This window comes from Gopherus evgoodei, chromosome 2, assembly GCF_007399415.2.
Source record: "Gopherus evgoodei ecotype Sinaloan lineage chromosome 2, rGopEvg1_v1.p, whole genome shotgun sequence".
Lineage (NCBI taxonomy): Eukaryota > Metazoa > Chordata > Testudines > Testudinidae > Gopherus > Gopherus evgoodei.
In genome coordinates, this window is record NC_044323.1 from 122,794,658 (window position 1) to 122,814,296 (window position 19,639).

The 19,639-nt window shown below is 40.9% G+C and overlaps 1 long non-coding RNA gene across 1 annotated transcript in view; it reads right to left on the minus strand.

Annotated features, from left to right (window-relative positions):
- Positions 1–19,639, minus strand: part of LOC115646129 — a 1,027,118-nt gene that overhangs the window by 147,761 nt on the left and 859,718 nt on the right. The window lies entirely within an intron of this gene.

Genomic DNA, 19,639 nt, shown 5'->3' on the forward strand with positions numbered 1-19,639 from the left:
TGCTCCCAGCTAGTCCGCTCCCCATGCTTCAGTCCATGAATCTCCATAGTTCACTGATGTGCAGCTTCCTCAGCTTACAGCTTTAGCTTCTCAACTTTCAGGGCACTCCAGTGTGCTTCCTTTTGCTGTTGCTTTTCTGCCTCCCATTCTAGGACTTTCTCTGCAGCTTCCCACCTCTGGTGCTCTTGTTCTTTTTTCACTCTCATCCTCAAAGTTTTGATATCCTCTGCTATCCTGGCCATTTCAAACTTCATGACTCTTTCACTGAAGGTTGGATCAGGCTGGATTTCTATGCCTGCACCCACCTTTTCCCTAGTTCATTTTGTTTTGTTCTATTTCCCCTGCCCAAAATAAACAACCAGAAATAATTAAACTAACCTTTTCCATAGTTGTTCCCAAACTTCTCACTTGTGAATCTGTCAGAATCTAATTTACCAGTGCTTGGAGTGTGATCCTTAGCTAACTAGTGTAGATTCTGCCCACTATGCCACTATGACACTTTCACAGGGTAGCCAGAACTGTCAGTCACCTTTTTATTCCCCTGCCTCCAGTGAGAGAGATACTTGCCTGTGCTTAACTGGGTATCAGATCCCTGATATCTTCAATCTGTTAGTCACCCAAACAATCTTCTCTGGGCTATGCCAGCCCTTACTTTGCTTTGCAGGTTAACAGTAGGTGCACCCTAGTTCCTGTGCCACTTTGAAACATTCCCTTGTGATATCCAGTCCCTGTCACTGACTACTCACAGAAATTCCAGTTTGACAAGAGAGTTTGATTCTAATTTGTTTGTTTCAACTGAGGGTCAATGCTTATATAATATCACAGCACTGAGATATATTTACAGTGAAAACAATCATAAGTTCATTATCAAAGGCTAAGATTTAAGAGAGAGTGAGTAAGGATAATGGAAACTGAAAGTTAACATATAAAACAAAATCATAACATGTTTTTTAGAGATTAAATTTAAAAGGTTAACTTCCTATCCAAAGAAGCATTTCCAACAAGGGCAGGTTGGGATCTCATTTTCATTAATGCCTGATTACCTTCTCAGGTACAGGATAAAGAGGAGTCCTTTTGCCTTCTCCTTATATCCCTCAAACTCATTCTTGGTCCACAGAGTCAGGATGACTGTCCCCTTAGGGTTTATTCCCTGAAGTGCTGATTTGATGTGGACTTTACAGACTCATGCTGACTTTTTATGCAAATAGAGCTTCCATTGTGTTAGCACAATGCTTAATTTACATGTGAACTGAGGCAGATAGGTGAATATACATCCATTGTCTGGCAGAAACCATTTTGGAAACCTTCCCTTGATTCAGACTTTAGGAATATAATTTCTTTATGTAACTTATTTACATAGTATCTTGTGGCTGAGCTCTGACCTTGTCCCTGTGGGTCCCACACTTCTAGGCGGTTTATGCTAGCCTCAGGGGCTCACTGAGACCCTCCACATAGCCCTTCTCTCTCTAGGGCCAGAGTTATAGTCTACTGAACGTTTTTCATCATAAGCCAGCAAGGAGGTTGGTGAGAGAACTCCCACAGTCTCTGTTGTCCCTAGGGCTTATTTCAGAACAGTTTAGCCTCCTGTCTTGACAGGGGCCTGTCTTCCCTTCCCACAAGGTGTTTCTGTAGTGGCAGGTTGTGGGGGAACTTGGGCCCGCCCTCTACTCCGGGTTTCGGCCCAGGAACCCTAATGGTAGCAGCTGTTGGCAGCCAACCTTTCACTGCCAGAGTTGCTACATTTCCCTGGGCCACTTCCCCACAGCTCTCCTGCTTCTCCCTTCTTCACCCTTAACTTAGGGCTCCCTTATAGATGGTTTGAGGGTGTCTTCATTAACCATCCCTTCAGCTGAACTTCTTCTCCTCTGGCTCCCTGGCTCTTGCCAGCCTGACTGGAGTGAGCCCTTTTATAGTATCAAAAGGGCCTTAATTAGAGTCTGGTGTTCACATTACCTTAATGGACTCACCTGACTCTTTGCAGGTTAATTGGAGTCAGGTGTTCTCATTAGTCTGGAGCAGCCCCTGCTCTGGTCAGTCAGGGAACAGAAAACTGCTAATTCAGTGACCAATATATCTGCCTTCTACTACTTTGTTGTACCCAACTGGCCTGGGTCTATCACAATCTGTACATACATTTCACAATAATCATGATTAGCATGATGCTAGATTTCATTTAAGATCTTACATGATATCATTTAAGGATAAATGTCACAAAAGCCGGGTGCTGCGTGTAGTGTCTGTCAGATCTTTTTAGAAATTACTATTACAGAACAGTGAACCCATTGCCAGGTAGCATTGAGGGTTTCTGAGGGTCACACTCATAATTAAAACTCACCTTTGTTTAAGGCTTGTAGCATAAGACAGAGCCTAGATAGATGGGACTTTTAAGTGAGAAAAACGACCACTCACAAGAATTTTCTGGCTTGATATGACAACTTTATGTTGGTTGTACAAAAGCGGCAAAAGGAAAACCTAGCTCAGAGAGCACTCTGGGATTCAAGCACCATTTCTGAGCCAGAAAACAATGAAAAGAAGGTATGACAAAGGAAGTCAATGAGATAGCCAGAAAAGTTTATTCCAGTGACCATAAAACACTTCTCTATAAAGAAGATCATACCATGCAAATGAAAGTATATTGCATCAATAGAAAAGTAATGGGAAGCTGCTGAACGTATGCATGTTCCACTGAGTATAACAGCTTGGAAATGACTAGTAAGATAGATAATTAAAACCTCTGCTAAGAGAATTACTTCTGATGTTATGCCCAGAGTTATAAAAAGCCCAACACACCCAGAAGTCAAAACAAGGACAAAACCAGAATACATACCAGAGACATGAAGTTACTTTAAGACTTCTGTCTTTTTAACATGTTTTTTTTTCCTCTCCCTTTCTAAATCAGTCACATACCCGAAAGCACACATACGCACAAATACATGAACCAACCAACCAGCTGCAGCTTGGAGAGAAAGTTCTACATAGGAACCCTTCCATGTACTCCACCCTCTCCCACAAAGAAAACCAGAAACAAATTAAAACATTTGGCAGGCAGGCTAAGTATTTCAACAAACAGTATTTTTTGAAGCAACACACATCATGAGAAGCAAATACGCTTTTTGCTTAAAGAGACAGGTCCACCCATTTTCCTCAGCAATCTGGAAGTTCAAAAGGTGAAGAAGCACTTATCATTATAAATAAACTGTAAAATGTTTTTGACAATTATGTTTTTAATTCCAGTTGGCATTTCAGAGGTTCATTTAGCTGCTGTCAGCCATCTTGCTGCAAAGTGTCCCCGAGGCACAATCCCAGCCAGTATTCCCCATGGGGCCCTTCTCAGGGTTGTGCCTAAAAGGTACAATCTAGCCTTTAATGATTTTAGTATCTTGAGCATGTTTGTGCATATTTATTTAGAATACATTTCAATTATATCTAAACAAAAATATAAACAGGCAAATTTTAAAAGAGCATTGATGAATGAATTAATGAATTGTAAAATAGAGGCTGCCAGGTTTGTCTGGTACCTTTGTGCCTTGAAATTACAGTGACAGCATGAAGTCTGTCTGAATAACAATAATACAATGCTAAGCACTGATGTCCACTCTAATTGCTGCTGCTGTTGGAGCTCAGCAGAAAATAAAAAATGAGAGTTGACTATAAACTCAGAACATATTTATGGTATATTAGAAAAAGACCATTCAACATTAAAATTCATTTTTCTCTTCTTTGCTTCTCTATCTCAGCTGTATGGAATCTGTTCATTTCTTCAGATGTGGTAGCATAAGCAACTGTGAGGCACTACAGGAGAATTTTTTCTGCAGTGTATACCATAGCACTATTCAGGAGGCAGGGTTCACCTTCCATTATTTCTAAATTCAGTGGATTTACTGGGTAGTAAATCAGGGAAAGATGGGTTATTTTAATTTTAAATGCAAAACAATAGATTCTAAGGATCCAATTATTTCTTTGGTAAAAGTACTCTGGGAATCCCCTTTGATACCCACACATGCATATATTATAGTGGGTCTTCTTTCACTGCCTATTACAGTTAAGATTACCTCAGTACTTTTGTTATATAACCTCTTTCTAGCTGCTTATACATTTCTTAAAATTTCAACTTTTGATCTTAAAGCTTCTATGCTTTTTCTCATCCCAGAGATGAGTTTTTAGAATGTGTGAGAAAAGTCTGCTCAACCATTTTTGAGTGACGGAAGATAAAAACACACACTTTTCCCATTACAAAATGTTATTTTTATACAACGTAATTAAAAATGGATGAATATTTATCATTGAAAGTGTTCATGATTGGTTGGCCATGCTGAGGACTAGGCCCTTCCACATTTCCAAAAAAGAAAAAGAAAGAGAGAAAATATAATCAAATTGTAAGTTTTCAAAACTCAGTTTAGCATCTGCTAGTGTGTGTAGCTCTGACACTTTAATGTCATAGTAATGTAGCCAATGTTTTTCAATAAAGGAAATATTATCTAGAGCCAACTTTCAGTCTAGAAATGGATTTAGTGTTGAAATCTTTATGATCCTATGCAACTAAGTTTCCAGGGAAAAGAGAGGAAACTCTCAGGAGAGAGGAATTAAGCACCACAGTCTATCTCAATTTCAAGATGAGAAATTCTGAGAACTTGCTTTGCTGGTCAGCAAAGAACCCAAGGGGATGCCTCAGCAACTCTGGAATAAGACATTTGTGGGATTAGTAGAGGATTCCATTGCCCTGCAGACTCTGAGGGCCTATAAAGCCAGCTTTTCAGAGTTCAAGGAATTTGGGACACAGGAAGGGCTTCACTGTGGAAAACCAATACCGACATATCAGATGGTGTGATATGTGGTAGCTTTGACCCACAGTGATTTGACTCCCTCCACTATCTCTGGTTGGCTAGTGAGACTGTCCTATTGGAGTAGGTTGATAAGTTTCCCAGACTCATGTGGGCATTTCATACTGTGGAAACATTTAAAAAGGTAGTCCAGGAGGAGCGAGTGTTGGAGGGACAACAGGTTACGCATAGCACTGGAAACTCCAGCAGTTTCTAGTTCTGCAGCTGTTGGAGGGAGGCCATTTAATTTAAGGCAGCATTTCTTGTTGACTTCTTTGGCACTTTTAGAGTGAGTGAGCTGGTGCCTAAGACAGCTGTGGGCCAGTCCCAGAGTGCATTAAATGTAATAGGCATACAACAAACTGCAGAAGTGGTGTTCCTGCACTTAAGGTACTCAAAAACAGACCAGAAGGGAAAGGGGACTTATGTGGTGTTGAAGGCATTGCAGATGGGCACTTGTTGTGCCAGTGGCATGTTCAGGCATGGGTTGGGCAAGAATTGTGGTACCAGGCAGTGTGGTAAGGTGGGGAAAGTAAACAAGGAAGTAGCTGGCTCCTCTTGTGGCCAATTTGAAATGTGGTTAAGAGAATAAAATGAATGGTTATATGGTAATGAGCTCTCTAATCCTGATGCTAGTTACAGGGTTATATGATAAAGAGCCCTGTAACCCTAGCACCAGTTACAGGTTATATGGTAAGGAGCCCCATAAACCCTACACTGGAACCAATTAAATGCCTGGTATAGGAGAGTTGTGGTGATGTGGGGGTAGCATCTCTCTCTTGTGTTAAAGTTTAATAAAAATTACCTCCTGCTGCTTAATTCCATGCATGTGTCTGTCCTCATTTTGCTGAATCAAGGAGTGGGGGAAATTGATGGATCCAGTGGTGAAAGGGGACTGTCCCAGTGGCAAGGGATGGACTACTTGACAAGGGGCAATGAGTAGCTCCTTCCCTGGGAGTCTTTGGCACCTATATGCCAACTGGGAGAGAGGGGTGATGATTGACTGGCATTTTCCAGCTCCCAGGAGTTAGCCCAATGTAGGGGTCATAGGGCATTTTGTTCAGCTTTGTTTCAGCAGCCCATCCTATCCACCTTAACTAGGAATGGAAACCCAATCTTATAGATCACCTGTAATAAGGGATCAGGAAGGAATTTTTTTATCCCATGTGTGAAATTGGCAGAGGACCAGGGAGTTTTTTGCATTTCTTGCAGCATCTTCAAGCCACAGAGTGGCTTGTTGTCAGTTTCCAGTGCAGATAAGAGAATAAAATAAACAGGTCCCAGAGGTAAGAGACCTGGGTTTTTGATGATTGGCCTTGGGCTCATGTGATGGAGTCAGACCTTGTGTCCCTCTCATGCCAAGTTCCCTACCTTGCTGCACCCTGGTGTCTTCCTCAGAGGATGGGATGTAGGGTGCTAGGACTCAGAGAAAGCTGAGTCCTGAGGGAGTAGGCTGAGGACAGCCTACTCCATGTTATGAATTATATGGTAAGGCGCCCTGCAACCTCCACACTGGAACCAATTAAATGCCTGGTATAGGAGAGTAAGGGTGATGGGTGGATAGCGTCCCTCTCTTATGTTAAAGTTTATTAAAAGTTGTTACCTGCTGCTTAATTCCATGTATGTGTCTGTCCTCATTTTGCCTCTGTGTCCATATCAGTCTGAGTTTATATATTTAATATTAATGTTTTGTGAATTGTTTGGATTTCATCCAGTTTCCAGTAAACCTTTCCATGTTGGTGAATATCTCTGATTTAACTGTTCTCAGTTATTCCGTTTCCTCACTAGTTCAGCACTGGCAGCACATTCCACTGCATGATCGGAGAACAGATTTGAATGTAGACTCAGGGCATCTATTGTCCAGAGTGTTAGACATGTTGAGTGACACTGGTAGTTGGTGCTGCTACATTATTCTTAACGCTAATTCAACTGGCAAATTGTGTAATAAATAAAGCACAATTTCCCTGTTACTGGCTGTTATTGGACAAATGAGACATATAAGGTCATAAAATATTATGAAAAATACAAGTTTAAACTGAGAGAAATACAATTTAAATTTTATAAAACTACTCTATAAACTTTTTAAATAATCTTATTAAATTTTGTTTTGGTTTTTTTTTTTTGGTTTTTAACATTTAACATATTGTAATAAGATTCACTTTCCTCTGGTACATTGGCAGTTCATTAAAAGACCTGATTAAAAGCAGATTTGTAAAATATTTCAGCCTGGTTATTATTTCCTAACAAAGGAGATAAGATATTTAACGTTTGCCCTGCAAAGTGAAATAGACTTAACACATTCTGATTTATATGTTTCAGCCACTAGTGAAGAAATAGAATAACATGGAAATGCTTTTTGGAATCCTGCAGTTCCTCAATTTGTCTAATTGCTGTCTTATGATTTATTTTTCCTAGATTCCATTGTCACTGAATTCAGTAACACCCTCCCAAATTCTGCAGTGACATTAAAGATAGTGAGGGCATATGCAGTTTCCTTTTAGGAGCAGAAGGTCAGGCAGAGTGTTAAAAGGGCAGCCTGGGGTCAAAATAATACAGTAGGAGTACAGAGGGTGCAGTTAGGTTAGCATATTGTTCTGGGGTTGAGAGCCTTTTTTAAACCTTGATCCATCTTCATCCTTGTAATTAGGCTATCCTTACTTTCAAAGAAAGTGTTGCTATGAAACACATTGTCAAATGAAGGCAAATTTGAGGCCTAGTCATTTAAGTGTTAGGCCTATTGTTCTGGGTTGTGTAATTGGTGATCAAGAAGGCAATAAAACGGCATGGCCATTAAATGGGCTGAGCTGAAATTGAAAGGAGAGCATTTATACAGTGCTAGCTTCTGTGTGGAGGCTGTAACTTTCACCCTTACATGAACCAGAGTTTATGGAAAGGCCTGATGACATGGCTCTTGTTTAACCTCCAGGAGGAGGAGAGAAAAGAAGGGAAAAAATCAAAACTAAATAGAATTAATGAGCCTTCACATATTGTCCTGTTTCTTTTGTTGTGAAAAAGCTGGGTGAAAGTGCAGTAGGATAAGAGAGAGTGGAAAAGAGACACCGTTAATATCAGGTTGTAAATTCTACAAAACATTAACTTCATTACATGGCAATTACTATCTGTAATTGGCAGAACGGAAGATTCTACTTTCTCATCAGTTACTAGTTGTATAGACTCAGCACTTTTTTCTCCTGGAAAAGGTCACACCATTGATAAAGAGACTTCTTTAATGTGAACTAAGACTATAACAGGTTCTTTTGCCAGCAGACAAGGATGTAATTATTAATTGCTGATAAGCATCTCACAGTGTTGTTGTGTGGCAAAACTCTCCACAGATCTAGGAAGATGACAACATTAGTGATGGAGTGAGGATAAGGGGGAAGTTTGTCTCACTATTTTATGATCCTTTGGTGCTGCTTTACAAAACCATGAAAAGGACAATATTGAGAACAACTATATCAAGAATTGTTGAGATATAAATGTAAAATATAAATGTTTATAATATTGGTGAGGGAAGGTAATTTCTTAGAATTTCCTTTTTTATTACTTCTGTAATTAATTTTGATTATTGTTTGCTGTATCTAACACACTCTGCTTATAATAAATAAAACCTTTCTCTTAAGATGTGTATGTAATGAGCTAAATTCTGCCTCAGATGTGTGTGTGTGTGTGTGTGTGTGTGTGTGTGTGTGTGTGTGTGTGTGCGTGCAACTCCCTTTGAGATCTGACCAGAATCCAACTTCATGACATCCACTCCCTGGTGGTTGCAGAATGCCTGGTGGTTTTCATGAGGCTATTGGTTGCTGATGGATATATCTGATTTTGGTCAATATAGGCATTTTGTGTATATATCTATGGAAAGACTTTAATCAAATATCTGGTTTAATGAAGTATTTTAATAAGGTTACTTGAAAGATAAATTTTTAAACTAGATACTAAAAATTAACATTTTTCTACTATATTTGTTCACAATTATAATTAGAGCTGAGAGAAAATCAGAATTTCCATCTCTTGGGAAATTTTGATATTCAAATCTTTGTTTTAGTTTTGAAGGGGAGGAAAAATGAAATATAAAAAATATTGTGGAATGAAAAAGTCTGAAAAGTTCTGATTCACAAATGTGGAAACATTTCTGATTAAAATGAAATATTCCAACATTCCTGAGTCAAAATGTTTTCATTTTGGTTTGTTGAACTAAATCAAAATGTTTGTTTTGAGTCAGTTCAACATTAAACTGCATCTAACTATGATGTGGGTGCCTTATGTGAAGTATAATTTGGGTGCCTATTGCCCTCATTTCTCCCTATTCTCAGGTCTTCTTGGCCAGTTTACATGCCCTCTGATGGGCCTACAATCATATGTTTTTCATCATGAAAAACGTAGTCTGGACAAAGAGCCCGACCCATAGGGACAGCAGGAGCCTGAAGCACCTGACCTATAACTCGATGAGGCACCATAGCATCATGGGCAGATGTAATTTAATGTTCAACTGATTCAAAATAAAATGTTTTGGGTCTGTTCAACAAACTAAATTTTCCAATTCAGGTCAAACTGACCTGAAACAACATATTTAATTTCAGCAAAATTGAAATTTTCCCATGGAAACTGAATTTAGTGAAAATTGCATTTTCCATTAAAAAATAATGCAATAGAAAATTCCCTACTGCTCTAATTATTACATTCTTTATCAATGCTTATTAATTTTTATAATAGTTATTCAAAAGAAAATTTTATTTGATTTTATGCCAAATCAAATTATTATTGTTGAGGGACTATGGACTCCTTGATACTCTATATCCATCCTTCAGTGGGCCTGATTTTTATAAAAAAGGCAGTCAGTGGAGGCTAACAGAGGGAGTTTGCCTGGGAGTTTGCCTGGGGAGAGTGCACTGAGGCTTTTATCTTGCAGGTTTCTCTCAGTAGTTACTGCAACAGTTGAGGAAGCTCTTAGAAGGAAGGTAATATGGTTGGTGAGCATTCAGCTGTTGTAACCTGCACAGGTTGTGCCATGTTCATCTTTATTCCACAGGATAGAAGCGACTTTGTGTGTATAAAATGCAAGCTGGTCTTCATATTGGAAGAGAAGGTTCGAGATCTGGAGAAACAAGTATCAACTCTGTGTTGCATAAGAGAAAACGAAGATTTTCTGGACAGACGTCAGGGCGCAATGTTCTGAAGAATCAGAGCAGACTGCGCAGCGGGGACAGGGGGACAGTGAAGAAAATTGGCAGCATTTGACCTCCAGAAGAAAGAGGAGAGTCCATGTACCAGCAAAGCAGATACAGGTGAGCAACCATTTTCATGTTTTCTCCACAGGTACTAATGCGGAGAGTGGACTAGATGATACATCTGAGGGAAGGGAGCAGAAGGAGACTCCAATGATTGGAAGGCATGAGATGCACTGTCCTAGGGAGGGGGATTCCACAACCGCAGCTCCCAAGAGAAGGAGGCGGGTGGTGGTGGTTGGGGATTCCCTCCTCAGGGAGACTGAGTCATCTATCTGCCACCCCAACTGGGAAAACCGAGAGGTCTGCTGCTTGCCAGGAGCTAGGATTCACAATGTGACGGAGAGATTGCTGAGACTCATCAAGCCCTCGGATCACTATCCCTTCCTGCTTCTCCATGTGGGCACCAATGATACTGCCAAGAATGACCTTGAGCAGATCACTGCAAACTACATGGCTCTGGGAAGAAGGATAAAGGAGTTTGAGGCACAAGTGGTGTTCTCGCCCATCTTCCCTGGTAGAGACCATTGAATCATGGAAATCAACAAATGGTTACGCAGATAGTGTCGGAGAGAAGGTTTTGGATTCTTTGACCATGGGATGGTGTTCCAAGAAGGAGGACTGCTAGGCAGAGACTGGCTCCACCTAATAAAGAGAGGGAAGATCATCTTTGCAAGCAGGCTGGCTAACCTAGTGAGGAGGGCTTTAAACTAGGTTCACCAGGGGAAGAAGACCAAAGCCCTGAAGTAAGTGGGGAAATGGGATAACAGGAGGGAACAGGAAAGCGCAAGAAGGGAGGACTCCTGTCTCATTCTGAGAAAGTAGGATGATCAGCGAGTTATCTTAAATGCTTATACACAAATTCAAGAAGCTTGGGAAAAAAACAGGGAGAACTGGAGGGAGGGATAGCTCAATGGTTTGAGCATTGGCCTGCTAAACCCAGGGTTTCCAGTTCAATCCTTGAAGGGGCCGTTTAGGGAACTGGGGTAAAAATCTATCTGTGGATTGATCCTGCTTTAAGCAGGGGGTTGGACTAGCTGACCTCCTGAGGTCCCTTCTAACCCTGAGATTCTATGAAGGCAGTTCTGGCATAGTCAAGGACCTATGATGTGATTGAGATAACTCACATGATTGGAGTACTGCCATGGATGGATATAAACTCTTCAGGAATGAGGGGCAGAAAAGGTGGAGGAGTTGCACTGTATGGAAGAAAGCAATATGACTGCCCAGAGATCTGATATGAAACTGCAGGAAAAGCCTGAGATTATCTGGATTAAATTTAGAAGTTTGAGCAACAAGGGTGATGTCATGGTGAGAGTCTGCTATAGACCACCAGACCAGGTGGCTGAGGATTTCTTCTGGCAACTAACAGAAGTTACTAGATTGCAAACCCTGGTTCATCATGGGAGACTTTAATCACCCTCATATCTGCTGGGAGAGCAATACGGCAGTGCACAGATAATTCTGGAAGATTTTGGAAAGTGTAGGGGACAATGTCCTGGTGCAAGGGTTGGAGGAACCAACTAGGGGCAGAACTCTTCTTGACCTGCTGCTCACAAACCAGGAAGAATTAGCAGGGGAAGCAAAAGTGGAGGGGAACCTGGGAGGCAGTGACCATGAGATGGTCAAGTTCAGGATCCTGCCGCAAGGAAGAAAGGAGAGCAGCAGAGTACGGACCCTGGACTTCAGAAAAGCAGACTTTGATTCCCTCAGGGAACTGATGGGCACGGTCCCCTGGGAGAATAAAATGAGAGGAAAGGAGTCTAGGAGAGCTGGCTGTATTTTAAAGAATCCTTATTGAGGCTGCAGGGACAAACCATCCCGATGAGTAGAAAGAAAAGTAAATATGGTAGCAGACCAGCTTGTCTTAACAGTGAAATCCTTGCTGATCTTAAATGTTAAAAAGAAGATTACAAGAAGTGGAAGATTGGACAAATGACCAGGGAGGAATATAAAAAATATTGCTCAGCATGCAGGAGGGAAATCAGGAAGGCCAAATCACACTTGGAGTTGCAGCTAGCAAGAGATATTAAGAGTAACAAGAAGAGTTTCTTCAAGTATGTTAGCAACAAGAAGAAAGTCAAGGTAAGTGTTGGCCCCTTACTGAATGAGGGAGGCAACCTAGTGACAGAGGATGTGGAAAAAGCTAATGTACTCAATGCTTTTTTGCCTCTGTCTTCATGAACAAGGTCAGCTCCCAGACTGCTGCACTGGGCAGCACAGCCATCTGTGGAGAAAGAAGTGGTTTGGGACTATTTAGAAAAGCTGGATGAGCACAAATCCATGGGGCTGAATGCGCTGCATCCGATGGTGTTAAAGGAGTTAGCAAATGTGATTGCCGAGCCATTGGCCATTATCTTTGAAAACTCATGGAGATCAGGGGAGGTCCCAGATGACTGGAAAAAGGCTAATGTAGTGCCTATCTTTAAAAAAGGAAAGAAGGAGGATCCGGGGGACTACAGGCCAGTCAGTCTCACCTCAGTCCCTGGAAAAATCATAGAGCAGGTCCTCAAGGAATCAATTCTAAAGCACTTAGAGAAAAGGAAAGTGATCAGGAACAGTCAGCATGGATTCACCAAGGGCAAGTCATGCCTGACTAACCTAATTGCCTTCTATGAGGAGATAAATGGCTCTGTGGATGAGAGGAAAGCAGTGGATGTGTTATTCCTTGACTTTAACAAAGCTTTTGATACAGTCTCCCACAGTATTCTTGCTGGCAGGTTAAAGTATGGGCTGGATGAATGGACTATAAGGTGGATAGAAAGCTGGCCAGATCATCAGGCTCAACAGGTATTGATCAATGGCTCCATGTCTAGTTGGCAGCGAGTATCAAGCAGAGTGCCCCAAGGGTTGGTCCTGGAGCCGGTTTTGTTCAATATTTTCATTAACGATCTGGAGGATGGCATGGACTGCACTCTCAGCAAGTTTTCAGATGACACTAAACTAGGAGGAATGGTAGATACGCTGGAGGGTAGGGATAGGAAACAGAGGGACCTAGACATATTAGAGGATTGGACCAAAAGAAACTTGATGAGGGTCAACAAGGACAAGTGCAGAGTCCTGCACTTAGGATGGAAGAATCTCATGCAGTGCTACAGACTAGGGACCGAATGGCTAGGCAGCAGTTCTGTAGAAAAGGACCTAGGGGTTACAGTTGACAAGAAGCTGGATAAGAGTCGACAGTGTGCCCTTGTTGCCAAGAAGGCTAACGGCGTTTTGGGCTGTATAAGGAGGGGGCATTTCCAGCAGATCGAGGGATGTGATCATTCCCCTCTATTTGACATTGGAATACTGTGTCCAATTTTGGGCCCCACACTACAAGAAGGATGTGGAAAAATTGGAAAGAGTCCAGCGGAGGGCAACAAAAATGATTAGGGGGCTGGAGCATATGACTTATGAGGAGAGGGTGATGGAGCTGGGATTGTTTAGTTTGCAGGATAGAAGAATGAGGGGAGATTTGATAGCTGCTTTCAACTACCTGAAAGGGGGTTTCAAAGAGGATGGATCAAGACTGTTCTCAGTGGTAGCAGATGACAGAACAAGGAGTAATGGTTGTCAAGTTGCAGTGGGGGAGGTTTGGGTTGGATATTAGGAAAAAACTTTTTCACTAGGAGGGTGGAGAATCACTGTAATGGGTTACCTAGGGAGGAGGTGGAATCTTCTTCCTTAGAGGTTTTTAAGGTCAGTCTCGACTGGCTGGGATGATTTAGTTGGGAATTGGTCCTGCTTTGAGCAGGGGGTTGGACTAGCTGACCTCCAGAGGTCCCTTCCAACCCTGATTTTTTACGATTCTATGATTTAGTTTTATTTGTGTTTAAACAAATAAAATACTTGGAAAAAAATGAAGTGATGTGAATCCTGCATTCTTCCTAGGAACTGGCTAAATGGCTTTCTGGGGCATCTGGGTCCCCAGCAGCTATAGGAGAAGGCCACAACAGCAGGAATATATTGTCTGTAGTTAGCATTGCTGTGGGAAGTATAAGGAAGAAAAATTGCCTGGGGACTTGAATATCTTGCAAATTGAGGATCGGTGGCCCATACTACTTCCCTACTTTTAGTCAAACCAGAAAAACAGAGGTCAGATTGCACTTCCCTACAGAGCCCTCTAGTCTTCAAGCAGGACCAGAACCCCCCAGAATTTAAAGTGGTGGCTTGCAATTTTAACACATTTTCAAAACACCCCAGGATCCATTGAGTATGGGAAAAAGAATCCTCCCTCCAGACCACAGAACTGCAACTAAGCTAATTTGCAGCTGCTTTAGCAGCCATGGATTTCACTGGGCCTGACTGCTGCTGTGCCCAGATTAGTTCCTCAAGCCCTGCTGTGTGAGTATATGGAGGGAGCATTGTTGAACTAAGCTTTACAGAGGAGGCATTTAGTGGCCTTCCCAAATCCTCCCCACCCTAGGCAGTAAAACCACACAAATTCTACTTCAGGCAGAGGCCTCCATGACACAGAGGCATGAGAAAAATGTTAATGGAACAAACAAACAAATGTGCACAGACAGGGGAAATGGTATTTCCATATCAGTAAGGCAGGGGATGTGCCGCAACTTAAACATTTTCTTTTGTATTCACTTTGCCAGCAGTTAGGACACAGAAGTCATTTTTGAAGGTATTTTATGGGTGTAAGCCCCTGGCTGTAACTGGGTAGCTTGTTAGCTTTTTTTGAGGCAATTGAGATAACATGAGAACATGAACAGTAGCTGTCATAAGGCTTCCTCTTCAAAAAAAACCCAAGAGGATTATTTTATTTTATGAAGTTAAGCTAAAGAAATGGGTTTACAGAGATTTTGAACAAATATTTTGTGATTTTTAAAAATATCACTTAAATTGCTTCTTTCAATTAGACCAATAAAAGCTCATCAAAATTTAGAAAACAGTTACCAAAATAAAATATTTTGAGTATCAATAACTGAAGAAAAGTCTATGGGAGGTAATAAGTTTGTATTCTGCCAATGTTCCATAAGTAAAACTGAAAATGAAAGCAGTAAAATTTTGGAATAATAATAATTAATAATAAAAATAATAATATAAATCATGGGTGAATGTGGTAAAAAAAGGAAAAGATATAAAATGAAAGTAATAAACACGGAAAATAAATGTTTCTTAATTGTGCTGAGGACATTCTGTCATGGATCTCCTTTTCTAGTTTTCTCCAAATGTAAAACAACTGGTTTGTAGCTGGCTTAGCAGATGAATCAGTCAGTACAAACAAAACGGTGCACTTTTTCCCATAAAGTTTTGAATTGCTTTGTTGATTAAGTTATTGCTTAGTTGATTAAAACACAAAAAATTGGAACTGGGGATGTTCCATCCTGACACTCCTAGGAGAATTTTCTTCTAAAGTAGTTCCATTCATGAGCTCAAGCTATTTTTTTAAATCTCCTCTTATAAATTATCAGAATTTTCTGTCTTTCTTCACAGTGTAAGGTAGGAGTTTTGCTTAGAGTTAGAAAAGCATAAATACTTTGTTATTATTATTAATTATTTCTATTACCATAGTACCTAAGACCCCTAGTCATGGACCAGGATGCTATTATTCTAGGTGCTGTACAAACACAGAAAAAAAACAACAGTCCCTGTCCCAGTGATCTTACAATCTATGTATAAGACTAGAGACAACAAATGGTTACTGATGGACAGATAGTGGAGAACAAGAAACAAACAATATTGGTCATCATGATAAGCAGTGGCATCAGTGTCCCAGGAACTATTGTCATGTTTCTTGAATGCATTTTAAAAGAAGAATTTGAAGGAGGATAATGAGGTAGTTTTGTGGATGTTTACAAGGAGCTACTCCCAAGTATGAGGGACAGCATACAGGAAAGCACAAAGGTGCTTGTTTGAAAATTTAACAAGTGGGTGAGGCTGGCATCATGGGACAATCAGAGGTGGAAGGCAACATTTTGATAGTGAATGAGAGATAATAGCATGGGGATAGGCTGTGAAGGGCCTTGAAAGTGAAGACAAGCAGCTTCTGTTTGATATAATAGAGAAGGGGGAAATGAGTGGAAGGATGCAAGGAGAGGAGTGGTCAAAACAGCAGGATAGGAGAGTGATCTTCGTCGCAGCATTCTGTATTGATACTTGTGGAACAAGGTTGTAGTTTGCAAGGCCAGAGAGAAGGATGTTGCAGTAATTGAGACCTGAGATGATGTGAGTTCTAGCTGTGTGGATGGATAGGAAAAGCCATATCTTAAAGAAGTTGTGCAGAAAAAATGTGCAAATTTTATACATAGGCTGGCTGTGAGGACCTAGAGAGAGGTCTGAGTCAAAGATGACACTTAAGTTATCGGCTTGAGTGATGGGCACAATGGTGGTGTTGTCCACAGTGATTGAGAAAGGAGGTGTATGTGGGAGGAGGAGCGGTTGGGGAAATATTATGAATTCAGTTTTAGCTATATTAAGCTTACTTGGCAGCTAGATATCCACAAAGAGATGTCAGAGACAGGCTGAGATTTTACTTTGGACAGAAGCAGAAAGGTCTGGAGTAGAGAGGTAGATCTGTGAGTCATCAAGTACTCGTGCTCATTGGTGGTAAGAAGTGGGGCCAATAACAATAGATCTGTTTTTGCAATTTAATTTTGGTCTTGCTATTTAACAACTATACAAATTGTTTAGCTCTTAGTTTGTAAGAGATCTTAAATCAAATTCTGTTCCCATTATAGTCAATGAAAGAGTTGCTTTTTACCTGAATTCATGAAGCAGTTAACTTCCTCCTTCTGCTCTAAACCTACTTCTCCCGTCCTGTGGCCTGCTGCTTCCTGCAGCTCCCATTGTTCTCTAGACAGAATTATTAATTTCTTCATGAGTTTTTTGATGGAGCTCATCACTGTAGTTTCTGAATGCTTCACAGATATTAAGGAATTAATTTTTATAACACCTCTGAGGTGAGGAAGTGGCATTATCCCCATTTTACAGATTGGAAAATGAGGCACTGAGAGATTAAAGTCAAAAGTATCCATTAAATTTGGGTATCAGTTTGAGACCACTAGGGCCTGATTTTTCTGAGTACTTGGCTTTATATACAACAGAGGTCAGCAACCTTTGGCACATGGCCCATCAGGGTAATCCACTGGCAGACTGCAAGACATTTTATTTACACTGATCATCCACAGGCATGGCCCCCCGCAGCTCATAGTGGCTGTGGTTCACTGTTTCTGGCCAATGGAAGCTGCTGGAAGCGGCAGGCTGCAGGACAGGAGAGGTAGATTTGGAGCAGAAGGAGGAAGTTAACTGCTCCACATATTCAGAGAAGTGAGGAATAGAGGATAAGATAAAGGGTTGGGATGAGGATAGGTGTGACATTAGACCCCATATTCTTCTTGGAAATATGCTTATGATATAGATATGGCATCACTAAGATATATTTTGTGCAAGATGGATCTTGTAAGGTATCATTGGAAAGGCTATACTTACTAAATATGTTTATCCAATTTGTATGCATATATAATTTCTGTATCTGGAGATAGGAATATTAATTATGTAACAATTACAACTGTGTTTTCAGTTGGAAAATACCCACCAGACCGTAGGCAAACAGCGTGGATGAGCCATTAAGAAGAGCAATAGAACTTTGAAAATGCTAATCTCACTCCTTCCTGAGAAGTTTACGGGGATGCTGCATTGACACTGCAGGGTCAAGTGACCGTGTCACCTGGTACTGGACAATGTCTTAACTTGCTGGTACTTTTCTGCTGGAGGGGGATGGAGATCAAAGAAAGGATTCCCACCATAAGGTAAATCCTTTTTAAGGCTGGGGAGGGTGTTAATCTTTCCTCTTCTCCATTGCCTTCTCGCCCAAGAAGAAAGACTGCTAAAAGCACCCAAAGACACAAAGGAACTAAGTTGAAGAAAAGGCAAGGACTGAATCCAGACTGAGACAGGGTTCCAGTCTATAAGGAGAAATAAACAGAACTCTAAGCTACAGAAACTCTGCAACTTGCCTAAAACAAGATTTTGGGTGAGAAGTTACATTTTGTAACCTGTTTCTTGAGTATATTAAGCTGCACCGATGAAGTGGGTATTCACCCACGAAAGCTCATTCTCCAAAATGTCTGTTAGTCTATAACGTGCCACAGGACTCTTTGCTGCTTTTACAGATCCAGACTAACACAGCTACCCCTCTGATACTAAGCTTAATTTGCATGTTTTTGTTTTATTTGCTCAGTAATTTGCTTTGTTCTGTTTGCTATCACTTATAATCACTTAAAATTGACCTTTAGTAGTTAATAAACTTTCTTGTTTATTTCAAAACCCAGTTTGTGTAATTCATATCTGGGAGGGGGCAAAAAGCTGTGCATATCTATCTTCACATTGAGAGAAAGGGAAGATTTTTATGAGCTTGCGCTGTGCAGATCTTTCTATACAGCACAAGACAATATTATGTTAGGTTTATACCCCAAAGGAGTTGTGCACGTGAATTCTGGCCATTCTCCTAGGTAAGTCTTCACACACAGAGCTGATTTCAGTCTGTGTCTGCAGCTGGGTGTGCCCTTATTTGTGTGCATGTGCTAGAAGAGGCTTGAGGGACTGGCACAGCATAGACAGGGTGAGGAAGCCCAGGCTGGTGGAACAGGCAGGCTCAGTGAGACTCCAGCACATTAGGTGGCATCCTGGATGGGTGTCCAATCCAGCACAATAGGGACCCATGGGGATGGGGGACAGGGCAGGAGCCAAATCAGCAGAAGAGAGAGGAGAATAGGAATATGAGGGAGGAGGGGCAGGGAGACAGGAGTGGAGACAGGAATAGGGGCAGGAGTTGGAGATAAGAGCTGAAAGGTAGAAGGAGATGCTGGGGTAGAAAGGCTGTAACCACTAGAAATCACATCCTGCAGAAGCTGGAATATAATCCAGGATTCCTGAATCTCATCATTCCTTCCTCTCTAGCAAATAGATGTGAAACTCCTTGCAAAATGTGTCCCAGCCCTTCCCAGATGCCCATGGATCTGCTCCCATTACTGTGTTAGCTCAAGCGGTGGAGGACTGTAATGTGGATCTAAAGATTCCAAATCTAATGATGACTCAAGCGGGTTCAGTATAGTTCTACATGATGGTAATTTTTGTTTTGTCAATTTTTAAGTCATTAAATAGTAGGGAATTCCATTTTAAAAAAACTGTATGCTTAAAGAACATTGTAGGCAAAGTCGTATACTCAAATATTAGGAAATACCAGAATTAAGCTTTCCTTTGCAACTTTACTTCAGCACCCTTGCGTGTATGCATTCTGATAGTCTTTGGTTACATGATCACATACTATTTTCTCCACAACCCCTTCTAATATTTCTAAAAAAAAAAAAAAAGGAAAAATGGTTTCAGTAAAAATTAAATGCATTTTTATTGGCATTCCACAAGAGCTGCTGGTGTCTGGTAAAATATATGCAGACATAAAAATAGAAATTTCCCCTAAATTAATCTGATATCTGGTAAATTGTTCTGAATGTCCATTTTTTTCTCTGATATTTGTGATGCAGTAACCTCGGCCTCCTGAAAAGGCAGCAGTAGGCCAAATGGACAATATATAAAGCAATTATAGATCTGTGAGGCCATTAATTTCTGGCTAGCTAGTCATTTTATGATATATTTCAGAGA